Source organism: Macaca thibetana, chromosome 17 (genome assembly GCF_024542745.1).
Source record: "Macaca thibetana thibetana isolate TM-01 chromosome 17, ASM2454274v1, whole genome shotgun sequence".
In the NCBI taxonomy this organism is placed as follows: domain Eukaryota; kingdom Metazoa; phylum Chordata; class Mammalia; order Primates; family Cercopithecidae; genus Macaca; species Macaca thibetana.
The window spans coordinates 28,943,825-28,971,728 of record NC_065594.1 but is presented as its reverse complement, the minus strand read 5'-3'; the positions used below and the strand labels follow the sequence as shown (position 1 = coordinate 28,971,728).

The window sequence follows — 27,904 nt, the reverse complement described above, 5'->3', positions numbered from 1 at the left end:
TACATAGACTATTGGAACAGAATTTTAAAATCCAATGTCCAAACTCAAGAAAAATAGAAGCAAAATAGGAAACCAGAAATAAATCTGACTTATAACTATAAAAGCAAAAATTCTAAATAAGTATTAGCAAAGAGAATCTCTCAATATATCAAAAGACTAAGTAGAGTCTATTTCAGGAATAATAGGTAGGTTACTATCAGGAAATTAATACATCCATTGAATTAAGTGCAGCAAAAAAGCAAAAGATAAAAGCACATATCCTATCAATAAATACTTAAAAGGCATTTGAAGAAATTCAGTAGCCAGTCCTTACTAAAATAGGGCTAGAAAGAAACCACTTAAATTCAACAAAGAAATTTTCTAAAAGCTAGCAGCAAATTTTAAAATCATAAGTAGATAAAGATGATCTGTTTCACATTATGTTAATGCTATTACAGGTATTATAGTATATATAACATGAAAACAAATAACTGGCAGAAGTATTCGAAAAGATGAGAGAAAAACTATTTTTGGTGGTTACATGATTGTATACCTGCATGCATAGAAAAAAAATCAAAAATTGTAGTAAAAAATTATAAAATTAATTTTAAAATTTGTACTAATTTCTGAATTCAAAATAAATATTTTTAAAAATTAGCAGATTTTCAGCCAGGCGTGGTGGCTCACGCCTATAATCCCAGCACTTTGGGAGGCTGAGGTAGGTGAATCACCTGAGGTCAGGAGTTCAAGACCAACCTGGCCAACATGGTGAAACCCTGTCTCTACTAAACACACAAAATTTGGCTGGGTGTGGTGGCAGGCACCTGTAATCCCAGCTACTCAGGAGGCTGAGGCAGGAGAATCACTTGAAGCCAGGAGGCAGAGAGTGCAGTGAACCAAGATCACGCCATTGTACTCCAGCCTGGGCAACAAGAGTGAAACTCCATCTCAAAAATAAAATAAAATAAAAGTTTACTTATAGTATGCAAAAATCTCTTACAAATACATAAGAAACAAGTAACTCAATAAAATAATGGGCAAAGACAATTCACAGATGGGTAAATCAGGGGCAAACAAACAAATGAAAAGATATACAAATTCACAAGTAGTAACCATGGACATGCAAATTGCAGTAACAATATGATTATCACTACCATCCATCAGACTGATAACAATTTGAAATGCCATAACAGCTATTGCTGGCTGGACGTAATGAAATGGGTACTCTCTGAGATTACTTGTGGGAAGGGGACGTGTTTGGACCTTCGGGCAAAGCAATCTGGCATCATTTCTTAGAGGTAAAACACACACCCACACTTAGGCCACTTAGCAATAACGTTCCTGTGTGTTCCATAAAAATCAATTTCTTTGTAAAGACATATGTAAAAAGATATTAACTGTAGCATTATTTTGTAAAAATGCAAAAAATTAGCCAGGCATGGTGGCAGGCACCTATAGTCCCAACCTCGGCCTCCCAAAGTGCTGTGATGACAGGCATGAGCCACCATGCCCGGCCAAAGTATACTTTCTAATATGTTCAAATATATAGGATTTAAAATATTTTAGAGAAAAATATGAATACATCAAGAAACAAAATTCTGCTTCTCTAGTGATCAAAGAATTCTAAGGTGAAAGAATGAGTTACCATTTTTCCTTAGAAGATTAGAAAAGATTTTAAAAGCTGATAATACCAATTGATTGTGTGGATGTAGAGAATTAAACACTGGATGCTTTGTGCTTTGTGAATGTAAATTGTTAGAACCTTTCTGGGGCATACTCTGGCAATATTTATGAAAAGCCCTTAAATAATCAGTGTACAATCCTACAGAAATGTATATAAAGAATAAGGATAGTCAGTATTATCAAGAAATTATAAGCAAGTTACCTAAATAAAATATGTAAAGTGCATAGTGCAAACTTGAAATATTATTAACATTCAATAAATGTCCTAAAACTGAGGGATTTGGTTAATCAATTGGTAGTTGATATGGTTTGGCTGTGCCCCCACCCAAAGCTCATCTTGAATTGTAGCTCCCATAATTCTCACGTATCATGGGAGGGGCCCACTGGGAGGTAATTGAATCATGAGGACAGGTCTTTCCTGTGCTGTTCTCCTGATAGTGAATAAGTCACAGGAGAGCTGATGGTTTTATGAAGAGGATTCCCCTGCACAAGCTCTCTCGCCTGCTGCCATCCATGTAAGATGCGACTTTGCTCCTCCTTGCCTTCTACCATGATTGCAAGGCCTCCCCAGTCATTTGGAACTGTGAGTCAATTAAACCTCTTTCCTTTATAAATTACCCAGTCTCAGGTATGTCTTTATTGGCAGCATGAGAACAGACTAATACAGTAGTCAAGCTCAGGAGGAGAAAAAAAAATAATGAAATCTTTAATAATTAGTACTAGCATCCTGGAATGGAAAACAATGCAAGTTTTTAAAATGATAATGCAGATCTATGTTCTGATTTAGAAGAACATGAACAAAACCCAAAATATTATTAAAGGGAAAAAGGTAATTGTAAAGCAGTATCTTTGAAAATGCATTTGCAATTATATTTTGTAGGAAAAAAAATCTGAAAAGAAGTGCCTGAAAATGTTAACAGTGGTTATCGCTGAATAGTGGAATTTCTGAGGTTCATTTCTTTTTTTCCATCTATGTTTTCTCATTTCTTTCACAATCAGAGTGCATTGTTGCATAATTTTTAAATTTTCCAAAGCATCACAGTGTGGATGAATGTTTAGAATAGGGAATCAGAATCCTAGCTCCTTAATGTAATAGCAGTGTGACATTAGGCATTTTACTTTTAAAAATCTGTTTACACATCTGTTGATTAACGATACAGAACCAAAATAAGCCATCTCCTGGTCATTCCAAATCAACAGGCCTTTGCCGTACTTGAATCCACAGGCAGTGAGGAAGAGGGTGCATGCTGACATTAGCTCACACTAGCAAAACTTCATGTTGCTCAAATAGATATTCAAAAGACAGGCTCAGATGCCGGAACTTGTGGAGTTATTTTCAAATGTCTCATGACTTGAAAGAACAGGTGTTGGAGGAAACTGTGTCTACATACTTGCTAGGAAAGCATTCTCAGGTTTCTTTTCTAATCATGGAAAAGATGATACATTAATGGGACTATTACCCCTACTTTCTGAAAACAGCCAAGCAACCAGATGCATGAAACCCATATTCAGGAGCAATGAAGTCATGGTTAAAAGTCCCAAGCATTCTAGCATTGAAGCTAAAAGAATTATATAACCTACAAGTCCCAACAAGTTTCACCAGGTCCACCATGTACCTAATAAAACTCTTCTGAGGACCATTAAAAGACAATTCTAAATTCATCTATCAGGACCTTTGGATCAACTCCAACAAAATACAGAATGTCTCTGACAGGGCTGTTTAGAGATACAATTGCTGCATGCTCAAAATTACTTTGGAAGACAAAAGGAATTTTTGATTTACAAACAGAAAGAGAAAAGGAGAGGACATTCCATTCTGGAATCAATAACCTACAATGACAATGAAGAAAGAGCATGAAGAGGGGTTGAGACCTTTATGCTGCTCAGGGAGGACAAGAGAGGTAGGGCAGTGAGACATTGCAGGGACACCCACATCCTCCACCAGCCCAGCACCGTCCTTGGAATCAATGAGCCTCTGATTTTCTTTAATATTTAGAGCAAACAATTCCGCTTTGGGAAAGAATGAGAGGGCCGAGCCTCAGGATGAGTTCTGTGTAGCCTAGTAAAAATGATGTAAGCCTACCGTGCGCGGTGGCTCACACCTGTAATCCCAGCACTTTGGGAGGCCGAGGGGGCTGGATCACGAGGTCAGGAGATCGAGACCATCCTGGCTAACACGGTGAAAACTCGTCTCTACTAAAAATACAAAAAAGAAAAAATTAGCCAGGCGTGGTGGCAGGCGCCTGTAGTCCCAGCTACTCCTACTCAGGAGGCTGAGGCGTGAACCCAGGAGGCGGAGTTTGCAGTGAGCGGAGATCGCACCACTGCACTACAGCCTGGGCAACAGAGTGAGACTCTGTCTCAAAAAAAAAAAAAAAAAAGATGTAAGCTAAATCCAATGTGAAGCTGAGCTGTTATCTCCCACCTGGGCTTCTGCAATGGCCTCTTCACTGGTTTCCCTGTGTCTGCAGTCTACCTTCCAGAGAGGTCTTTTTAAAACACAAATCAGATCATGTCCCTCCCTGAAGCTTCTCCTCACACTTAGAATAAAATCCAAAGTCCTCACCTTGGTCTATAGGGTAATCACAGGTGTTAGTTTTCCTGGGACAATCCTGGTTTATGGCTATTGGTGTTGCTCCCCTCTGATCTTCCCATGAGTTGGCCATTTCTTCATTTGATCCAGGTCTCTGATCAAACATCATCTCCTCAGAGAGGCTTTCCTTGACCTCTCTGTTGAAAAAAACAACTCCCTAATCCCTTTCCCTGCTTGACTTTTTTTCAAATATCTTATCACTACTTATTATGTCACATTTTTATTTCTTAATTTGTCTGTTTCCCTGACTGGAACTGCACCCTGGGAGGGCAGCTCTTTGTGGTCTTCACTAAAACACCCTGGATTGAGAGCTGGGCTTGGCACCTGGCAGTGGCTCAGTAAGTATCTAATTACTCAATGAACGAATATATAAATGAATCTTTGGCTCTGCATAGCGAGTATTCATTTACTCCAAACTTGTATTGAACATTGCTTAACCTAGTGATTTGTAAAACTGATTCTGCCAAGTGCCACTTTAACACTGTCAAACCAAATTTATATTTTTCTTCTGGCTGCTTTGCTAGTTTTTAGTTGTTATGAGCATTATCTATGAACAACGTCTCTGAGAGAAGTCCTGAGTATGGATTTCCGACAGGAAATTGCTGCTCTGTATGGCAGCTTCCCCCAGTCCCAGAGCTAGGCTTGCGGGTCCTTGTCTACTTAGTATATACCCCTACCCTTGAACTTCACCTCTCTGTTTGCATGACAGAAGAAACTGACAAGGAGCTAAGAGTAAGCCTGATTTTACACTTTGTATTAAAGTGCCCGGAGAAGCACACACACACAAAAATAGAAGTTACCAAAATCCCAACACATCCAATTTCTGTTGGAATAAGCCAAGCATCCACATCTTAAGGGTAAGGAAATTAAGAAAATTTAAGAGAGATAGTTGAGTTCATGTAACTAGTAAGTGGCAATGCCCAAACGTACAGATACATATTTGTCTGGCGTCAAAATCTACGCTGCCTTCTAACAAAAACAAGGAAGCCAGTCTTTAAAGGGAGATGGATTTATTTTTCTACAAAATTTTAAGTAGCCCATGCCCCAAAGGGGAACCACAGAGCTGAACAAATGACCTGAAAACATATTCTTGACTGAACAGTAAATAGTTGTCAACCATGGTTCCCCAATGACCCAAACTCCAACTGAGCCTATCCACAAGTTCAGTTTTCCCAAGCTTTGAAAAAAGGCCGTAGACAGATGGGCTCCAACTACTGCAGCCCAGGCCTTTACACTTGGTTTTTTTTTTTTTTTTGCCAACAAATCGTTGCTCTTGAATAAGTACACTAGAGGGAAAAGTTGGCCTTCAGTGCAACTCTCAGTAAACTTAAAGTTACCACTTAAATTACTCAAAAACTAGAATTTCTTCTTACAGGCCTGAGACTCCAGCGGCAAGGCCTCTATGGGAGAAACTCGATCTCCCATGGGAGGTTCAGAGAGTAACTCCCCCAAGTTCCTGTTTCATTACTCTGTCTCAAAGCAGGCACTTGAGATACCAGCCAGCAGCCCTACAGCACCCCAAATTATAAGAACTGGACTGTATCTGACATTGCCAGATTTTCAGCAGTGGGAGGGGCAGGGCTCCTCTGCATTGTGTCTTTCTCTTCAGAAGGATTAACCTGGTGATGATCAACCTTTGCGTGAGGATGGGGGTGCCAACCCTCTGGCTCTCAGAGTTCTCCTTACCCTCTACCCTTGAATTTCACAAGTCAAGCTCATTGGTCTTCTCTTGTCTTCCTTCTATCTCCAAGTCTAGGATCTGAAAAACAACCTCACATCTCTGGGGGCTCTCTGTGATATCCATCAGACCCCTGAACCAGTGGTGGTGGGGGGCAGTTCCTGAGGAAATGAAGATATGGGGTGACTGAGAACCCCAGGAGTCAACCTCTGCTGAAAGCCCATCCTCTTGGCGTGGGTCTCCAAGGCTTCACACACTCTCTTATAGAGGCTGCTGCCCTCAGGCATGAGAAGGCACATGCTGAGATCCAGGGCGATTGAAAACAACTATTTCCTAGGATTAAGGACGATGCACCCTACATCCTGAAGCCAATCTGGCTCCTGCTGGAGAGGTTCAGGAAGTGACTGAGGGCCTCACCAAGGAGCAGCAGGGCTGAGATCAGTACTTTATCCACGCAACTCTTACAGGATTGTAACAGGTTTGTATAGAAATCTAGTCTTCAAGACACTTTGTTATGCAATCATACCTTGACTCACACAGAGTGAGGTATGAATGATTAGAATCCCCCTTTGACAAAATCTGCTGGCCACAGAGAAAATACCGAATGAGTATTTGTTGAATACATTGCAGAACGGGTGAAAGGAAAGAGAGACTCAAAGCAATCAGGGAGTGGAGAACAGGATTCGCGGGTGTCACCTTTAGGCAGGTACAGGGAGGGATCTCAGGTCCAACAACTCACCTCTTGACAGCCTCATGCCTTGTCTAAGAACCTGCAAGGCTATTAAACCCAAACTCCCCAATTACTGAAAATAAAAGGCAGCCAAAACAACACCCACCTGTCACTACTCTAATTTTCAGATTCCTCTCTATTTTGTATCCCTGGGTATTTCTCTTACTTTCTTGAGAGCTCAACTATGCACTTTAAAAAAAATGTCTGTTATGGTCTAGCTGGCATTTCCAAGTGTTTTTAGCAGGAGGGCTTCAGGTTATCTAGTTTGTCCGCATGACTGAAAATGGAACTATGTTTCTTTTTAATATGTTTTTCAGGGATAATGGAATTATACTTAATTGTATTTACCCTAACATTACTCACCTAATGTCACCCTACTTCAATATATGTTTGAAAAAAATATACCAGTGAGTGCATATTCTGTTCTGTCCCTAAGCTCAGTGAAAATGTATGTTCCCTGAATTGCCTTACTTCTTGTGAATATCTGCTGCCCTTCCCACACTAACGCTCGTGCAGGTCCATTCTCCTTTCTTTCTTCTGTTCTATTGTGGAGACCCTTCGTCCCCTGTTCTCAAAATTCGGGACTTAATCACTCAGCCCAGGTCCAACAACAGCCTTCTCCCAATACAATGCAATCACAACCAAGTGCACAGACTAAACCAGATTATAATTTCAGACTTGATAGTTTGCAAGGTACTTTCACATAACATTATCTCACTTTAGTCTTCTCAGCATCCCAGTAACATGGGTGCTATCATCCTCTTATAGAAGAAAGAAAAAGGGCCCAGAGAGTTTAAGAGGCTTGCTGAAAGCTAGAAAGTAGTGGAGTTAGCTTCAATTCAAGTCTCCTCAATCAGCATTCAGTTACCCTGGGACATAGCCAGCAGCCTCTGACAGCACCCCCACATCTCAGAGAGCCAAGTGGATGCACCAGTCAATTCACCTATTATAATATTTACAATTACACCTATTATAATATTTTAAAATACGTTAAGCAAAGAATTTAATTTAAAAATCTTTTAAGAACTAAAATAGTCTAAGGATGGAAAAGAGAAACAGCATGTCGTGACATGCACAGTATTTCCCCAAAGGAATTTCTGTATCATTTTATCCTTTTGCAAACTTTAGAAACAAGGCTACCTTATATTTATTTATTTTACATAAAACTGTACAATGGAATTTATTTGTTTGCCCTTAAATATCTGTTGTTTTTGTTTTGTTTTGTTTTGAGGGACTATTTTTAGTTTGCAACAACATTGACTAATGGGGGTAGATGATGAGCCAAAAATAGGTGACCTTAACCAGGCATTCAAAAACCTAGGTTAGCCAACAAGTGCAGACATCTCATCTGGAATATTCCTCTTTGAAGACATACTCGCTGCTCTTTGGAAATTCATAATACAAGCCCATCAGAATTGCATTTTCTGAAACACCGTTTCCCAAAATGTGTTCTGGGAAACACAAGATTCACGAGATACTTACTGGGGATGAGGAGGAAGCAGTCTGTGAGCAAATCAGTTTGTAAAGCTGTGTTTTCTGACAATAAGAATAAAAATAGTAATTATAACAGCTAGCAAAGACTTGGGCCCTAGCAATATCATTATTCACAACTAAAATGAGAACAGCAATAGAGAGCACTTTGCTCAGTCCAATTGTACAACCTAAGAGGAAAAACCAAGCCGGTATCAACACTTCATGAGACGGATTCACTCCACAATCTTTACCATAGAACATTATTTCCATCCTTAGCTGCAACATAGAAAGGTCAAGAGTCTGACAAATGTTCTCTAGCACGTTATTCCTTCACAGCATGTAATATTTTACAGTACTTTTCTTTCTTTTTTCATTCATTTACTGTCTCTGTCTCCCACCTAAAATGTAAGCTCCAAAAGAGGAGAATCGCGGGGTCCCAGCTGACTAAGCACATGCTTGACATACAGCCAGGAATAGTTGTTAATTAAGTGGACGGGTGAAGTTCCCTAATTAAGGCCTGGCTTCTAAGGTCTAAAATTTACTAGGACCCATCAAAGAGATGGATTTTCAAGAGTAACTAGAAAAACATATCACTTAAATTCCCAGAATTTTATCTGAACTTTTCAGCTTTTCTCTGCAAGCCCACACAACTTGCACTCATAAGGTCAACCTAGTTTCACTGCGTCTCATGGAGTCATCCTGTTAGGCCACAATATGGGGTCACACGGGTGTGGCTGACTTCCAATTCTGCCAGCCAAGTCTGCATCTCTTATGTTTTAAATAAATCTGCTTGATGGAGATTCAACCAGATAGGGCCTGATGGCCACTACCTAAGCTCTGCCCTTTGTCCTGTGAGCCAATTCATGGGAGCCTGGGTTCTAGAGGACAAAGCAGCCCTTGGCTCTCAGCCATGACAGAGCAAAGCCTCATGGAACCCTAACGGAGGACCATGTTCCCCACAGAATGTCCCCTGCAGAATCCACATCCACACCTGCTCAAACTGATTTCTCACTCTCTATAGTGGAAACTTCACTTGCCACTCAGAGTTTTACCTTTGTTTTAAGCAATTCCCTTGAGAACAAAGGAACTCAGTCCAAAGGCCAAAGTGTCAATCAAATAATGAAAGTAAAAGAAAAATTATAACAGCCAACACTGCTGCGGTATTTCCTGAGTCTAGTTTTTGCTAAGCCCTGTGCATGCATGATTATTGTATTTAATCCCCTCAAACACCTTATGATGCAGCTTCCCCTGTTATTGCCATTTCACAGATGAGGAAAGAAAGGCATGACACATGTTAAATCAAACAACGGCGGCCGGGCGCGGTGGCTCAAGCCTGTAATCCCAGCACTTTGGGAGGCCGAGACGGGCGGATCACGAGGTCAGGAGTTCGAGACCATCCTGGCTAACACAGTGAAACCCCGTCTCTACTAAAAAATACAAAAAACTAGCCGGGCGAGGTGGCGGGCGCCTGTAGTCCCGGCTACTCGGGAGGCTGAGGCAGGAGAATGGCGTAAAAACCCGGGAGGCAGAGCTTGCAGTGAGCTGAGATCCGGCCACTGCACTCCAGCCTGGGCGACACAGCGAGACTCCGTCTCAAAAAAAAAAAAAAAAAAAAAAAAAAAAAAAAAATCAAACAACGGCAACCCAACACAACAATCACAAAGCACTGCATGCCCCATTCTGCCTTCCCACAAATCCAAAACCTGCAGTGACCGAGGGGATAGAAACATGGTACCTAGGCACGATTTATGCCTCCCCTGGCCACTCAGCAGCCATCTGAGAGGACTTTATTGTATTGATTCAGCTCATCTCAGATGCATATACCATAGGTCTAAATTGACTCCTAGAACTGCATTAGTTATTCCAGACACTTTAATCCATTACTTAATGCATTACTCAGATCCTGCTACCAGAGAGGGAATGGCAAGAAGTCAAGGTCGGTTAAACACGGATGAAAACAATAATAATCTTGAAAACACCTGCACCTGTGAAGAAAGAGCCATAGTTGGGAAGCCTCTCACTGTCTAAATGTCTCATCATTTGTCATTTAAAATGCTTGCCATGGTCTTATTTTTAAGCACATAGTATCTTTGTGTTAGAGATCAAATTTTAAATAATCATCCTCTAATTAGAGTAACCCCCAATCAAAAATGAGTCACTGACCTTTTCCTCAGTGTTTTATTTCAGTAAGCCAGAATAAACACATGAAATTGTTACTATGGAGACCAAAGGTACTAAAGGGACCCAGCCTCTCATTAAAAAATTGACACACCAGCAGGAAAAAAAAATGATGAATGTTGTAGTTATTTTAGGGAAAAACGTGTCCCAAATGTTGAGGTTAAATCAGCCACCCCTTTTCCTCCAGGGGAAAAAAAAAGTTTCCAATGCAAATGGTTTGAATTAATGCCATGGATATTTATAACAACAGTCTGGTTAGGGAATTTATTTGCTATTCATCAAGCCAATGTCCCTGAGGATTAAAAGAGCCCAAAGAAAATATTTTTAAAATAATAAGTGAAATGTCTTTTGGGTTGGGAAGCCACTATATTCATATTCAGCACCACGACTGCCGGGCTGCGTCCTCAAAGCCCAAGGCCTCTGGGACTGGACAATTCCACAGTGCCTTTGGAAGAGAGTAACAGAACACATGTGTCCCAGCTGACTTGCCGGTAGGAGAGCTGGATTTTCTTAAATTGACACCCTCAAGTAGTAAATAAGAAAAAAGGAACCAAGAGTGGCCCAATATGCAGATCTAAAAAGTGGAAAAGGCACTGACTGTTTCTTTTTTAAACAACTTCTTTGGTTGGATTCTGGAGAGAAAAGGTGGAGAGGGAAGAGGTGTAACTCTTTTCACATATCATTGGAAAATACCATCCTCACTTTTTAAAAATAGCACTGCATGATGAAATATTGTTTTGGTGACATGATGCCTAAAGAAGCACTGCTCATGCACCACGGTGACTGTGACAGAGGCCTGGGTGAGCAGTAGTGTAGACAGTTGCACAGAGGAACTCAAATGTTGCTCGAGACCCAAGAAAGCCCTGGTGAGGACAGCACCAGGCTCACCTGCCCACCTGGTCTCCATCCAGGAGTCCAGAGACCCAGGACCAAACTGATCTCATCTTTATGTTCAATGTGGAGATCTTGTTCAGGTGTGGATATTTTTGGTATTTATTTTGATTTTTTAAAACTGTATTTTAAGTGTTTATTATTTACCTATTTTTAAATGTTGCATTAAAATATTACTTATCCCTTAGCCCAGCAGGTGTTACGCACCTGTGGTCCCAGATACTTGAGAGGCTGAGGAAAGAGGATCATTTGAACCCAGGAGTTTGAGGCTGTAGTGAGCTGTGATTGTGCCACTGCATTCTAGCCTGGGTGACAAAGACCCTGTCTCAAAAATGTATAAATAAGTAAATAAAATATTATTTATATTGATTACTGGATATCTAGTGTCCCCTGAAATGCTGTGCCCAGGACAAGTGCCTCACTCGTCTCACCCTACTGCCTCACCCTCCAATTTGGGAGTCTTTCAGGGTGGTTCAGAAGAAAAGCACCCTCTTTGTAGGACAGGCAGTAGGAGAACACTCCTCAGGGAGAGGTAGGTACCCAGATTCCCCCTCAAGGCAACAGCTTCTACTTAGACGATTTCTCTTCCCTCGACAAACCAGTCCAAGCAGAATCTGCAAGACACCATCAAACTGAAAGCAAGATTGGACTTCTGGCTTTGGACCCTTGGTTTCAGACCCAGTCTGCCATTTCATCGGGTGGGCATCCAAGCTTCAGTTTCCCTCTGTGTTAAACGGGGATACGAAATCCACCTCCTGGGCTCACTGTGAGGGTTCAATGGGGTAATCATGTCAGTAGCTGAGAAGCACGAATATTTGATCTATGTCAGCCATTATTACTGTTTTCCAAATCTTGGTTCCTCCACTAGTGACTTTACCTCTTGGAATGTTAGTCTCCTTTTCTGTAAAATGGAGAAATAATAGTACTATCTCTTAAGGTTGCTGTAAAGATTAAACGAGTTACTGTACATGAAGTACCTAAAACAATGTGTACATATAGTGTTAACTATTACTATTACAACAATCACTACAACTACTACTGTTGTTCATACTATTAATAGCTTGTTCTCCCTCCTCCTCCTCCTGCTATAACTACTACTATTACTTCTACTGCCACTGTGGCTGCTGTTGTTGCCCTGGTAGTTGGGTAGTTAATACAGTTGCATCTAGATCTAGAAATGGCAACTCCCTCCTCCGTGTGAGAGATCCTTAGCCTACGTTTAAACATTCAATTGAGTTTACTATATGCTATGCTTTTTAACATGTTTTAAGCTATTCAAACATTTTTATTTTCTGCACATAAGGCCAAATAACCTGTTGAACTGATTGCCCATTTTTTTAGCTGAGTTGTTTGGGTATGCTGTAGACAGAACCCGAGACAACAGAAGAGTTAGTGAACTTCAATTGTTTATAAAGGAGCGGCATAAAAATAATCTTTAAAGCTAAGAGAATGTTAATATTTAGATCCATCTAAGGGAAAATAATAACAGTTTGTGATTTCCTCCCGCCTCACTTCCAGGGCAAACATTTTTAAGGGAGGATTTGATTTTGTAACATAAATTGTTTTCTATATAACCCCAAAGACATGAGTGATTAATAGTGAGCTATAGAAAGAGATGCCCATAATTAGTAGCTTGGGTACAGTCAGATATAAACATATATTTTGTTTGTGAAACATGTATCTTGAAAAAAAATACATCCTGCTAGATGTCACAAAAGGGTCAAGATGCTAAGAAAAAAAGTCAAGACAAAATTTTTAAAATAAAATCAAAATCAAATATGATAAATACATGCACACCCAAAGCACACTAAGCCTGAGACAAAATTTTATCCAGGTTTTTAATCATCATCATCATCGTTGTTGTTATTACTTGTATCAATGTTGGTATAACATTGTGATTCTGATTTTAATTACAAGGATCTTAACCAAACATACAGTATCTTAAATGCAGATAAATAAATGCTTTTCATATAATGGGTCATTAACATTTTAAGACCGTAAAATGCATCTTGTTTATTATCACTAATAATAGAATTATTAATTGTATTACAATTCACTAATATTCACTAAAATATTACTAATAATTCACTAATAATCACTAAGTCACTAATAATTGTTCACTAATAATTCAGTAACATATCATTAATAATTACATTATTATTAATATATCATTAATAATTCTATTATACTAATATATTACTAATCTATTATATTAATATATCACTAATAATTCCATTAATTCACTATAATTTTAATAATTCTAGTATTGGTGATACATTAGTGAATTAGTGAATTATTTCACTAATAGAATTAAAATTAATTAGTGAAATAATTAGTGAAATAAACTAGTGGAAAAAATTATTTAGTAAAATAATTCACTAATAATAGAATTATTAGAGATAATAATGACATAAGTCACATCCAACACTTATTGGGCACTTATGAAGCATCAGAAACTGGCCTAAGTTCTTTAAATGACTCCTTTTGAGAATTCCTGTAGAAATTTTCATTCCCACTTTATTGATAAAGACACTGAGACAGAGAAATCAAGTAACTTGACCAATGTCACATTTTCAGAGACAGAGTTGGGATGTCAACACAGGTGTGTTGAACACCAAAGCTTGCTCGCCAAACCACAGTGCTAAACAGGGAACCATCCGAGTAGGCAGCCTCATCTGCTCACCATGAACATTCAGTATGTCAAGGTCAGCTCTCCTAGTCCTGCTCCATGCATTCATATGGCCACTCAACATATGTTAGGAAGATGTTCACTCAATTCAAACAGCAACCACACTATGTTCCACCATTTTTTGACATTTGCTAAGCAGGAGAGCAGGACTTTTAGTCAGGATCACTGCCTCTCACCATGCAGGATGAGCACCACACATATCCAGGGGAGCTGCTCCCAGAGTACTGTTTGGCAGGCACACCCTGCAGTTGTGCAACATGGCAGCCCTGCCCTGACTGCTCAGAATGTGGTTTGTGACTCAGCACCAAAACACTCCAGCCAGTGATTGGACAGGAGTAAACACTTGACCACAGGGAGCCAATCAGATTCTGGTTAGTTGGACACTGACCTGAGAGACACAAAAGAGTCTCCTCTATCTATGAGGTCACTGCTAGAACTGGACAGGTGTGAGGCCTGGGGCAAGGCCATCACAGTCTCTGCGCAGGCTGGGGTGGCAGAAGACTCTAGAATGAAGAGGGACAGGCAAGGCACACAGGGAAAAATCAAAGCGCCCATGTAGCCCATTACGACAGAGAAGGAAGGTCATTTTTAACTTTCCAAGAATCCCCTCAGACCCTGCTTTACTCTTCTGCTTGGTTTCTGAGAGATTTTTGTGTATTTTTTCAACAAACCCGTCTCTGTATTTGCCTGAGGTTAAGGGCATACTGATCTATGCAGGACAGAGAAGTGCCCATTCTTAGCCAGATTTCATCAAATGAAAGTTTTCTTTGTTATACAAAGGGCAGGCTTGAATCTCAGTCCCCAGATTCATGTGTCCAAGAAATATAACTTTATTTTTCCATACCACAGCTGAATTTCTATTTTGAGAGCCCATGCCTGTGACAAGGTAGCAGAAGCCTAATCTCAGCCACATGGGGATTCTAGGGGTTGAGCAGGGCTAAGCAGGCAGGGATGGGGTGGCGGACATTGGGTCCTCAGTCATCTTGAGCTGAGCACAGTGGCATCTGCTTTGATGCCCCGGGGCCCACCTGGTCCTGGCTACCATGCAGTAAGTTCACTGCTGCCCAGCCCATGTTCCCACCTTTGCCTCTGCTCTTCTTTCTCCTTGCACTCCTCTCTGGTGCCCAGTAATTCACTCACCACTCTATACCATGCTGGGGTGTGAGAAACTGTGGGGCTGTTCGAAAGCCCATCTACTTGGCTCAAAGAATCATTCTTCCCATGGAAACTGGTACGATTGAAGGCCCTTCATCGCTGTACAACCATGTCTCCTTTGAGCACTACCCAGAAACTGAGGCCCAGGCCCTGGGTAAACACAGCTCCCACAATTCTATTGGGGGTTCTGGAATTATACTTCCCAGGGTTCAGTCTGGGTAGAGACTGAGCACCAGTCCTCTTTCTCAGAGATGATCCACATAGACACTTCCAAATATGTTCCCACAACTCCCTGATGCTTCTTGACACCAAGGAATCTTTACCCGCTTTGGGGTGGATAACCGGCCCTCACAGCTCAGGTATTTTAGCTCATCTGTACCAGGTTCTTCACTTTCTAGAGGGACCTAGGCTTTTGGAATTCAAAAGGCAACACTTTACTTCTTTTTCTACACTTGCTCTATGACAGACCTTCCCTAAGACAATGAAGCCAGACTGACCTAGTTTACTGAATGGAAGAACCAAGGGACCCCAGTAAATACTAGAAAAACCTCAGCTGATATTTCAAAACATTGCCCCAACACACTGCTTTGGGACCCTTGGGCCTCACAAAGTTTGGTTTTCGTCTCACTCTCCGTTTTGTCTAGATGATGTTGGTCAAGCTGAAGTTGGGGTACCTCCATCTTTCAAAAGCAGAGTTGGTGGCACTATGCTTCTGCCATTTTAAACGTGATAATGGTGATAATGCATGCTGAAACATTCATCTAGTTTTCTTTAAGTTGTGGCTTTAGAGTAAATCTTGCATTGTGAAGTTTTGGAAGAAAAAAATTGTAAATGGAGATTTGTCTTCTTTTTGTCTCACATCTACTGTGATAAGCATTAAGAAAATGTTTCCTTTACTTGCTAAAATAACTGTCAGTCCACACCAAAAGGCTCATAATTTATCATCATTAATTCACTTCTCCATCTTTTTAAATATATTAAATAGTACTTTTCCTTATACATTTCACTGTCTCATATGAATAAGATTTCAATGTGGACAAAAGAACTCATCAGTGATTTATAGAAAATACATCCTCATGAAATAGCACTTTAACAAAGAAATTAATCATACTGCTTTATCAGAGTCAATATCAAAAGTGAGAGCTGTGTCTAAACCTGACTAAGATATTTACTTTTTCTTATTTTCTAACCCCCAAAAATCTTACCTTTTCCAAGATTCCCACAAAGGCTTATACCTGCATCGCAATCTCTTAACCAAACAACTACAATAGCTCATTCTTCCCCTGATTCATTCAACAGAGATTTATTAAGAACCCACTGGTAAGGTTTGGCTGTGTCCCACCCACATCTCATCTTGAATTCCCACATGTTGTGGGAGGGACCAGTGTGCTGTTCTTGTGATAATGAATAAGTCTCACGAGATCTGATAGTTTTAAAAAGAGGTGTTTCCCTGTACAAGTTCTTCTCTTGTCTGTCACCATGTGAGATGTGCCTTTCACCTTCCGCCATGACTGTGAGGCCTCCCCAGCCACGTGGAACTGTAAGTCCAATAAAACTCTTTCTTTTGTAAATTTCACAGCCTTGGGTATTTCTGTATCAGCAGCATGAAAACGGACTAATACACCTAGTGTGTTGGGCACAGAGATGCAAAGATGACTAAGGCAAGAAACTTGCATTGTAAGCCAGTGGAGGAGACAGGGGTTACAACACAAAGTTAAGTTCTATAACAAAGATTTTACTAGCATTAGATTCTGTTTTCTGTGTTCTGTCCCAGTGTCAGTTCCACCATCCATCCAGCCTCCACTCTGGTGCCAGTTCCTTTCCTCCAATCCAGTCCAGATTAACCCCCTCTCCTACCAAAAAACAAACAAACAAAAAAACAAAAAACAACTCAGTGGTTCTTCAAAGTGACAGTGGCATTTCCCAATCTGGTTTAGGGAAATACTAGTTTCAGGGAATCTGAAAAGGGGGCCTACGGTTTGTTCCCCAAGTAGAGGGTAAACTTTAACATGCCTGAGTTTTTCCTTGTATGTCTTTCCACTTACAATGCCCCTTGCCATTCTCCTTTATTTCACTTCTCTCTCCTCCATCTGAACTCTTATCTATACTGCAAAACCCACTCAAATCTTCTCCATAATGCCTTCTCTGATTTTTCCAGTCTTAGTAAATCAATCCTTTTTAACATTCCCACCTCTTGTTGCATATTGTAGCACCAATCACTTTGTATTACTCTTTTCTCTGCCTCCCTCAATAGATTGAAAGCCCCTGGCCTTTCTCTTTTAGCTCCAGCATGCAGTGCATTGCCTGCCACGTAAATGATTGTATACACATTGAGCATTTCGTATCAATTGTTCACACATTTTTTAAAACTCCATTACTTCCTTTCAAGCCACCAGAAAAATCAGGCGTGAATTTGGTGTGCATCTTTCTCAAATTTAAATTCTATGTTTGAAACTGGGTTCCTATCAATAGACAGGCATCTGTGATGGCTACATAGGGATTCCTAAGTCACTCACTCCATCTTAGAGGTTTTCTTTTTCTGCTCCATTATAAAATCACATGTTGTTAATTTCTCTAAGTGTTTTTTAAATTGTATTAAATGTTGCTAGGTATCTCCCTATAAGCAAAAAGGAAAAAAGCAAGGAAACTATATTTCATCCCTTCACACTTTATGCTACCGTCCCTGGTAGCATAAGTGAATATTTGTTGGAAACGTTTAAAAAGCTGTACTCTGAGAAAAAAGATAACCCCATCCCAAATCCCAGTTTAGAGCCACGCTGCATGCTCCCTGGGCTCCCCAGGTTTTTCCTCTGGATTTTCTCTTTTTTTAATATGTTTTTATCTGCCTCCTAGTTTCCAAACACTTTCAGATAATCAGACAAACAGCGGGGCTGTGTTGGTCTGCACACTGGTCCTCCTCTACCTGCCCCATCTCCCCTCCCCGTTGCCTCCTTTTATCAAAGAAACTCAAAGGGAATTTGTTCACTTTACCAACAACTCAGCCACTTACAACTCAGCAAAGAAGTTGACTTATTTTATTATCTGATAAGAAAAGAAACATGACATTCTCCTCATTATTAAAACACCACTTTTTCTGACTACAATGGGAAATTTCAGCATCGTATATCCCCCAAACATTTTGATTTTTAGTTAAATGGCATGTTTCCTTCACATTGTAAACCCTCCTGACATACATGTGACACACACACACACAGAGTTTCTCATGGAACTCTAAACAGCCTGCCCTCCATCTCCCCCTTCTTTCCTATTCCCCTCTCCCCAACTCTCCAGGTCTGCACCCTGGCAGTCTGGTCAACCCTGCAAGTTTGTCCTCCTTGGTGCCTTCATGCCTGTGATTTCTGTCCTCATCTTCAGGCTTCCAAACACAGCTCAGGTCTCATCCACAAAGCCTTCCTTCACTGACTACATGTACACAATGACCCTTCTCTAACCCACGATGTATTTTAATGCTCTGGTGCCTATGTTAGCCTTTATTCCAAACGTTTCTAGCCTTATGTTCATTGTTATGTCTTGACTATCCAACCAGTCAAGCAGTGAGCTGGAGGTAGGGCATGAGCTCTGTAGTCAAGCAGCTATTAGTTCTGGATCCTCATATCTGAGCTACAAGATGCCTGGTTTTAGTTTGTTTTAAATAAAGAAATTAACACCCTCACCCCTCGCAAAATCTAACGTTCCTGTGAGCATTAAACGAGGTCTCCCGTGTGAAGCACCTGGACTTCATGCCCTTCATGAACTATCCTACTGCTTCCCTGAGAGCAGGACCGTGTCTTACCCCAGTCCTGGGTCCAAGGAATGCCTAGCACAGTAAAGCAGGATGTTACCAGCAGAAATGGTTGAAATGCCCAGAATTAACAAAAAGCTGGAAACACAATCCTCCTTGGCAAGGAAATGAGACAAATCTTTCACTATTTAAGATCAACGTGCCTCTAGAAGTGAAATGGAACATGAGATAGCATAAAAAAGCAGATCAATCACAACACGCAGATCATTTCTACACTTAGAAGCCATTTGACTGAGCACACATAGAAAAACAAATGTCTAACACCTTTGGCAAAGGCTGCCTGGAGTCTCACAGGGGTAAGCATGCAAAAGTCTCCTGCCTTTTTAATTAACCGAGTTCTGACTAGATTCTACAATGCATCAGATCAAAAGGCAGGGATTGAAAATACTACAATCAGACATTAAGTGCATTTCTTTAGTTTCCAAGTGAGTCAGAAAACGCGGCACAGTTAAGCTATAGACGTTTGCAGGCTAAGTCTTCTCCTTAACCTCAGGAGTCAAGACAAAAACAGCAGGCCCTTAGTTTGAGTCTTCTCAGCTACACAATGGGTGTGAGGTGAGCGACTCTTTCCAATTTGCATGATTCCTATAATTTCCCATCATGAAATGGAGGAAAATGCCATTCATCCACATAAGAAGTCTCACTGAAAAGCGAAGCACTTCTCTCTATTTACTTAAGCACTGGGCTAGAATACAGAGAAGTACAATAAATTCTAAACATGGTGCACATCTGGTCCAAAAACCACAATCAGTTTATTGCTGCATCTGAAACATTTTCAGCAACTGTCATATAATATATTTTCACACATTTCTAACAAGACATTTTCTTGGAAACAAAATAGACAGGTATATCTGTCAGTTCCATTTCTTGCAAACGAAACAGAAAAATGTTTGGCTCAGATGTCTGTACCGTCTTTGGAGCAGTATAACTATCATATGAGAAGGGTATTAGTCAAAGATGCCAAAAGCTCAGCGGTTACTTCCAAAGAGTGGAATTACTGGCTATACAGAAAAATAAGATATATGCATGTATGAACCCTTCTTTCCCATTCCAACAGAACCATTTATTGCATTTACTCTAAAGAGATGTACCAGGGTCTTGTTAAACCCATCTATCTCCCACTATGAAAATACTGGGCTTCCTATTAAATAGAATCTTCTCATCCCTGTGGCTCTTTGAGCAGAACTTTATTCAACATTTTATTAAAAATTAAAATGCAATTGAAATCACATTAAGATGCTTAAAAGCTCCACATTTTTACCCTAAACCCCTCATGGGAATTCACAAGGAGGGAACAGAATCGTATCTGATAGCCAGAGAACCCCAAACCCAATAAAGAAGGTTGCCAAAATGTCCCAATATAGGCCCCAGTGAAACCATTTACTGGCTCACTGTTGGCTGCATAATCTGCCTTTAAGCACTTTCTCCTCTGCAAAAACCCCAGGACTCCTTTAAGAGCCATGTCTCAGCACACAAAATTTTCAAGTGACTCACCCTTCCCTCCCCCTTCCCTGGCCCAGCCCCGCAGCCCCTAGCACCAGCCATGCAGTCTTTGACCTTTCCTGATAACCCACTCACAGCTCATTCTGCCTGCAGGGCAGACAAGAAACGCACAGGGGCAATTTTACTGAAGCTTTGACAACATTCATAAAAAGAATGGACATAGCCAACCCCCTTGCACACTTCTGAGCCTTTGCCTGTGTGGCTGCCTCCACCAGGAATGCCCTGGCTGACTTTGGCGAATGACTCATCGTGCTTCACAGCTCAGTTCAACTAGCAATTTTTGGTGACAGCTTTCCCTGACACCCCTTCCCTTACTGAATGAGGTGATCCATCCTCTGTCATGGGGCGGAGCATCCCATACATCCTGCTCCCACTCCAACCTATTGTGCTGGTATCCAATAGAAGGCAATACGTGTCACTGTGTCTCACGTACCAGCCTGCAAGCCCCTTTAGGCAGGGCCTTGGTCATGTTCTTGTATCCCCAGACCCTGGGATACTGACTTTTATATGGAAGGGACTCAGCAAATGTTTACTGAATAAAAGAATAATGGCAGCAACCCACAAAATTCCTGACTGTACCCAGACTAAAGGGCTTCAGTTCCTTCTCCATGAACAGAAAAGAGAACCTCAGGAAATGGCCAGTTGAGAGTTTTCAGGTCTTTCAACCAACAAGGGCTGATGGTAAGGATGTCCAACGGACTGTACGAACACGAAGGAGGAAAATGCATGCTTTCTCAAGCTGGGCCTGAAGTCTTGCTATTAGAATTAGAGAAATATGAAAGTGATAAAGGAGACCACCCAAGAGAAGGGAATTTGGGGGACTGCAGTGAATAGGAGGCTGAAGGGTGAGCACTCTCCACTCTGAAAGACGGCAGGTGAACTAAAGGCCAGGACGCAGGTGAGAAACCAGGGCAGGGGAAAGTGGGACAAGGATTTATTTGTCAAATTACAGCACCCTAGAATGGCATAGGGTCTCTTGAAAATAAAAAAAGGTACATTCAGGAAAAATTTTGAAAGACTCTCCCCATGTGAGCAGATTAGTTTAAAAGACGAGCACAGAAGGGATTGAGGCCCACGGAAAGAAGAAACCCCCTGTGGCACTCATTTGAGTTGAACAAAGGGACCTGTGCTGATGAATACATATGAGGCCGGTCCTGTACCTAAGTTCCCAGTCCAGAAGAGAAGTCAGAGGAAACCAGGGAAGTTCAGAAGAGCTCGGTGAGTGACCATGGGCTCACACACACAGGGCTGTAGGAGCCCATAGCCCACAGTCCGCAGCTCTGAGAAACACACCGCGTTCCGCCTGTGGGGCAGTGTCCTCACAGCAATGCAGGTGTGTTTGAAGGAGAACGCCTAGCAGCAGCTGAAATAACCAAAAACAAGGTGGTAAATGGCTGCCCTGGGCCAATACAGGGACAAATTGGCAAGGTAGAATGTTCCTCGCAGAGCTCTCCAACTGTTCGAGAATTCCACCACCTCTCCTGAGGTGCCCTGGAAAAGGCGAAGTGGAAAGGTAGAGCCTGTTAAAATTTTATATGGTTTCTGAGGCATCTTAATTTTTAATAAAAAGTTCTTAATAATGTTCTGGATAAAAGACTGTGGTACTTAAAAGATTCTTTTTATAATGCCAAACTCTTTGTGCAATGTATGTATGTATTTTTTAAAAGACCAGAGTCTGGCAAATACTGACAGCCTGTAACACATACCACATTCTCCTTCCGCTTACTCCACCACCTCATACTGTGGCCAAGGGTAAATCCATTCAATTCTCTGGCCCGGCTTAGCTTCACTTCAAGGTGAGGAGTTTAAAGTGAAATGTAACACAGTGGTAGTTTCCAACAGCCTTAGCCACTGAAATGTGTTCATCCAGCTGACACTGTTTAACCCCGGCTTCTGGCACATTCTGTAAGGCCCAAGCATGTGAAGAGACATGCATCTCAGGCACGTTTCCAGGGATGAAGGCTATCTGGGGGTTGGTAGTCCCAACTAAATAAGACAACTACTAGTAAGTGGAGGATGGAATCCTTGACACTCTTCTCTCCTTCAATTAGTGCTTCATAATTTTCAAAGTGCCTTCTTTGAGGTTTGGAGAAGTTGCTTGATTCACCAAGATTCTGCAGCTTCATGCCAGGGCCAGAAACTTCACAGACTTTCTTCCTTCAGGGTGAGGCTCTGAAGACAACCTTACTGCAACACCTGTGGCCCAGGTTGGTTCAACAGTGAAGTGTACTGAGGAGCAGCTCAACTCTGCAGCTGTTCAGAAGTGGCCCTCGAGCTAGACTCAGAGGAGGAAGAGACCAGGAGAAACTGTCATAGCAAAGGCAACAATGTAGGATGGATTGAGCACTGTGTTCTCAGCCTTCCTCAGCACAGGAGAGAGGTGGTCCCAGAGCATGGTTGGGAATGAGAAGTGAAAGGCTGGGTTGTAGAAGACCAGACATTTTCTTTTTTATTTTATTTTTTTATTATTTTTTTTTTTTTTTTAGAGACAGAGTCTTGCTATATTGCCCAGGTTAGTCTCAACCTCTGACCTCAAGCGAACCTTGGAACTTGGCTACAGGCTCACACTACCATGCCCACCTTCCCCAACTTGGCCAAACATTTTAGGAAGAGAACATTACATTTCATGTGAACTAAGGATTGGAGAATTGCTAAGAGTTTAAACTTAAAGAGTAGGGTAAATATGTCATTCACTTAGAAAATGAGTCAGTTGGTTGCATTTCATTACCTTTTGTTTGAGGAAGAAACGTCAAGGATGCTGGGAAAGGCAGGGTTCCCTCAACAACAAACTCTGCGAAAGCAATGGATTTTTCCAAGCTGTTGGTATCCCATTTGTGAAATTCGATTTTCTCCTATGCTTCTTGAATTCATATGGTGAGTTTCAGAAGTCTCTTCTTAAGAAAAAAAATTGATTTTTCTTCAAAGGACTAAGAAGTTAACAATATCCTGTGAACACAGGGCAAACACACCAAACTTGAGAAAGAAAACCAAGTGACAAGGAAGTGGGAATGTTCACATTTATTCACACATATGGAACTTGACTCATTTTCTAAGCGAGCGACACATTGATCCCACTCTGTAATTTAGCATTTTTGAGCCTCAGTGTTCTTACCTATAAAGAAGGAAAAATAATAGTACCTACCCATGGGTTGTTGCAGAGATTAAATAACTCACTGTATATAAATACCTGGCACAGTGGCCAGGATAATAAATGATAGATAAACATTAGCTATTATTCTTATTCCAATGAGTGCTTTGGTTTGTATAAATCATAAAAAGCGATCTTTGCACACATGGGTGCAAACAGTTTCCAGTGGTTCGTTAGGTCTATGAAATTTGATATTCCTTGCTTTTCCTTGGCAAGAATCTTAACTAGAAGAAGTTATTGATCCAGGTAGCGAGATCCGCAGCTTTACATGACTGTTTCCACTCACTGCAAATTTCCAGAAAGTAATCGTTTCAGGCTGACGTTGTCCATGCCAGATCTCAACCCTGTGGAAACATGCTTGCATTGGAAGATGAAAACAGAATCCATACCCCGCTTCGGAGTACCTAGAGTGGAATAGACTTTTTTCTATCCCCAAATAATGTCTTTTAGCAGAACGTTAAAACATCATTAAGCATTTTAAGTTGAAACTTCCCTGAGCCCTGCATACAATAAAGGTGGGACCACCTGCTTTGCCAGTGATAAAAACACTTGCTTTGAAGCTCTTGTTATTTTTAAGGTGTTTTGTTTTTTTTTAACCTCCCTTGAGACGAAGTGTTCTCAAGTTGAAAATTTACTTTTCATGTCCCAGTCTTTCAATTAAAATACTCCAGATTTTAACAGTTAACATCTCTAATTTTTTTCTCTCATGTAACTTAATATATCTTACAGCTTTGAGATGCTGGTAAAATGATTTTGAAATGTATTTTTAACAGAGATTAAATGCCAGAAGCCCTCTGCTCTCCCCCCCAGACCTATGCAGCCATGGGTCCTTATCTTCATGATGCCGATACGCAGATACAGTGTTCGGAAAAATCAGTTTTTCAACTGCCAAACCAAGCAAGACCTGCAGCTTAATCACTGATATCCATAGCTCCTAATCCAATGCCCTCCACAACGATAGGTTACTGAGTATATACATGAATGGGCTTTGGGTGGGCCACGCTAGCAGATGGTTTACTGACTGTCGTTTACTTGCCTGAATACTTTTTATAGAAATGCTACAAGGTATCTTTTATTATAAACACTACATTTCTCTAACGTAAGAGTCTCTTCTCTCTTTGTCCTCGTTACCACCAGCCACCAGCAGCCAAGTTATAGAAGCAGTGGCTACACATACTCAAACCCATGACCACTCAGGGTTATGGATGTTTTCACTGCGTGGCAATCACAATCCAACCTGCCCGAAGGAAAGCGATTCAGCAGTGAGGCCTCTCTGAACCTTCTCCCCCTCTGCCATGCTGCCCAAAACCAAATAATCAATTCTGATCTAAATTAGCAGGGGGATGTTGATACAGGAGAGCAGCATTCAAGCACCTCCTCTCACTTGACTCTGAATCAGAGCAGCCACTAGTGCTATGTCAACTCTCAGGTCACGGGTGCAGAAATGATGGCCTGGAAAGCTTGCCCTCCCTCACAGCACCACTTAGACAAATCAGAGCTCTAGCGAGCCTAAAGCTCCTGAAAGACAAAGGCCAAGTCATTTGCTCCTTTGTATTCTCAGGGGCCTAGTGCAGTTGGTTGGGGGAGTGGGCAGGGTGGTTAGGGAGGGAGTGATCCATAAATATTTGTAGGACAAAGAAATAAGGAGTGAGAGAGAGGGGGGAAAGAAGGAGGGAGAAAGGAAGAAAGAAAGAAAGAAAGAAAGGAAGGAAGAAAAGGAAGGAAGGAAGGAAGGAAGGAAGGAAGGAAGGAAGGGGAAGGGAGGGAGGGAGGGAGGGAGGGAGGGAGGGAGGGAGGGAGGGAGGGAGGGAGGGAGGGAGGGAGGGAGGGAAGGAAATTGAGCCTTCCCAGACAGGCTCCAAAGCCCCCATCTTGCTAAAATATTACTTCGAGCACAGCTGTTTAGAAAACAGCCAACCTGCCCTACCTATGTGCTGTTACCTCAAAATTGTGTTAATTCCTTCTCCCTTTTGTACCCACTCGTCCATCCCTAATTTCATTTTTTAATGCCCTTTTTACAACAAAGCAGGCAAATGGTCAGCAATCATCTAAGAATATAATTTGTTGTCCAGCACTTATGATCAACTGTGTTAGTCTTCTTGAGCTGCTCTAATAAAATACAATAGACCAGGTGGCTTAAACAACAGAAATGTGTTTTCTCACAGTTCTCAAGGCTGAAAAGTCCAAGATCAAGCTGCCAGTGAATTCAGGTCCTGGTGAGGGCTCACTCCTGAGTTGCAGTCACCAACTTCTCACTATGTCCTCATGTGGCCTTTCCTCAGTGAATGCATGTGAGGCAAGCAAAAGATCTCTCTCTTCCTCTTATAAGACCACTAATCCCACCATGCAGGCCCAACTCGCATGATCTAATCTAACCATCATTACCTCCCAAAGATCCCATCTCCATTATCATCACATGGTAGAAGGGTTAGGGCCTCAATGTTTGAATTTTGGGGAGGACATAAACAGTATTTGTAGGACAAGGAAATAAGGAGTGCAAGGGGGGGAAGAGGGAGGGAGGGAGGGGGGAAGGAAGGAAGGAAGGAAGGAAGGAAGGAAGGAAGGAAGGAAGGAAGGAAGGAAGGAGGGAGGGAGGGGGAGGGAAGGGAGGAGGGAGGGAGGAGGGAGGGAGGGAGGGAGGGAGGGAGGGAGGGAGGAAGGAAGGAAGGAAGGAAGGAAGGAAGGAAGGAAGGAAGGAAGGAAGGAAGGAAGGAAGGAAGGAAGGAAGGAAGGAAGGAAGGAAGGAAGGAAGGGTGATCTATAACACCCCATCTTTTAAATCTGGAGATCTCATTCATATTTGCAGCTTCTCCTGAAGAACAGGAACACTTGCCTGCCCTTCGCTTGTGTTATCACTTGGAATAAACTGGATGTGTCTAAATGGAACCTGCCTCCTTTGGGGAGCGCATGCCCCCGCCAGGTCACCATAGCCACCAAGACCACCTCAGGTTTCCCATCCACCTGTTTCACTAATTTGTGCCTGGACCATTTTCAGTTTTCTGGATGACATGAGTGAGGAGGAGGAAACTCAGGTAAATGATAAAGTTTCGATGATCAGGATGGTGAGTTATCTTGTGTCTCTGTGCCTGTTGGCTTACTTTAAATGTAGTGTACATTTGGAAGTGGGAGCTAAGCAGGGAATTCCATAACACATGGAATCACATTATGGAAAATCATCAGAGGCCTTTCCTTGAGCTTTTGAGTTTGTAGGCATGGGAAATTAGAGCCATGGGGCATGTGATGATATGGAGGAACCAAAAGACCAGATTCTTTGATTAAGCTTCAGGCTCTTAGAATCTCCTGATTGTTCATCTCATACTAATTATCTGGGAGAAATATTAGAAGGCGAGTTAATGATACTTGCTGCTGACTCTGGATTGGGAAGGAGCTGCCTGAAGTATCAGTGATTGGCTAAAGAAAAGAAATAATTATAGGCTGGCTGGATTAGAAATTTAATCTCTATAGTATTTTCCCACAAGTAAATGATATTCAATTTGTAAAATATCAGGAAGGAAAAAATTATCACACACACTCATCTCTATGCACCTTAGAAAACTGGCTACTTTGGGACCCTCAGCTATGTGTTCCTTAGAGCTACATTCCAGAGGGTATTCCCCATACAGGGTGTAACTCTCAAACAGGAGACACTTAGAAAGGGAAGCCCTTGAACCTAACTCACCAGGACTGAATGCCCGAGCATGACCTCCACCATTCATGATTCAGTGAACACTAGGCACTTCCCTGGGCTAGCCACTTGTGCCAACACTAAGAATAGGGACAGGGAAGGGCCCACCTCTGGGCTTAGAGTATAGTTGGAAATGGGTCTTTCTTGGAAAGGAAAACAACAGAGAAGAAACTACATCCCTAACTTTGAAACTTCTGGGTGAACTTGGGATTTCCACACTGGGGAGCCTTGTCTTAGCGCGAGTTCCTCCAGCACAGCTTGCCTAGGCCTCCCACTCTTTGCCGACAGAGGACACCTGACCAGGTCTAGGGAGGCTGTGAGGCTTGGAGAGTGGCTGGCCTAGCCCCAAGCTGTCAAAGACAGGAAGCTGCCATCTGTACCCACTGCCCCCCACCTCTCTGCTTTTTTCCTCCAGGAATTCCCAACACTCTATGCCAGAACCACTGAGGGCATTTTTAAAAATATAGATTCCCCAACCTACCTCAGCCCTGCTGAATCAGAATCCTTGGATTGGGTGGAAACTGCTTTTTGAATAATCTTCTCAGAAAGTTAGAGAACCACTGGGTAGTAGAAAGACCATAGCCATCAGAGCCAGTTAAACCAAGATTTGAAATCCAGCACTGACACTTAATTAACATAATTAACCCTAGGGACCTGGGTTAATTACTTAACTTCTTTGTGACCCAGTTTCCTGTGCAGTAAAATAGAACAATGCCC

The 27,904-nt window shown here is 41.6% G+C and overlaps 2 protein-coding genes and 1 long non-coding RNA gene across 3 annotated transcripts in view; 2 read left to right on the top strand and 1 right to left on the bottom strand.

The window, feature by feature from the left end:
* The window catches only part of KPNA3 (karyopherin subunit alpha 3), a 1,032,760-nt gene that overhangs the window by 297,441 nt on the left and 707,415 nt on the right, over nucleotides 1-27,904 (top strand). The window lies entirely within an intron of this gene.
* On the bottom strand, nucleotides 16,130-23,296 carry LOC126940493 (uncharacterized). Its single transcript, XR_007720772.1, has 3 exons — nucleotides 23,083-23,296; nucleotides 18,843-18,996; nucleotides 16,130-16,902 (listed from the first exon to the last, which is right to left on the bottom strand). It is a non-coding gene; the product is annotated as an uncharacterized LOC126940493 (long non-coding RNA).
* The window catches only part of SPRYD7 (SPRY domain containing 7), a 496,951-nt gene continuing 495,052 nt past the window's right edge, over nucleotides 26,006-27,904 (top strand). Inside the window, exon 1 of the mRNA XM_050766379.1 lies at nucleotides 26,006-26,010. The gene's annotated coding sequence lies outside the window, so the exon portion shown is untranslated. The remainder of the gene's footprint in view (nucleotides 26,011-27,904) is intronic.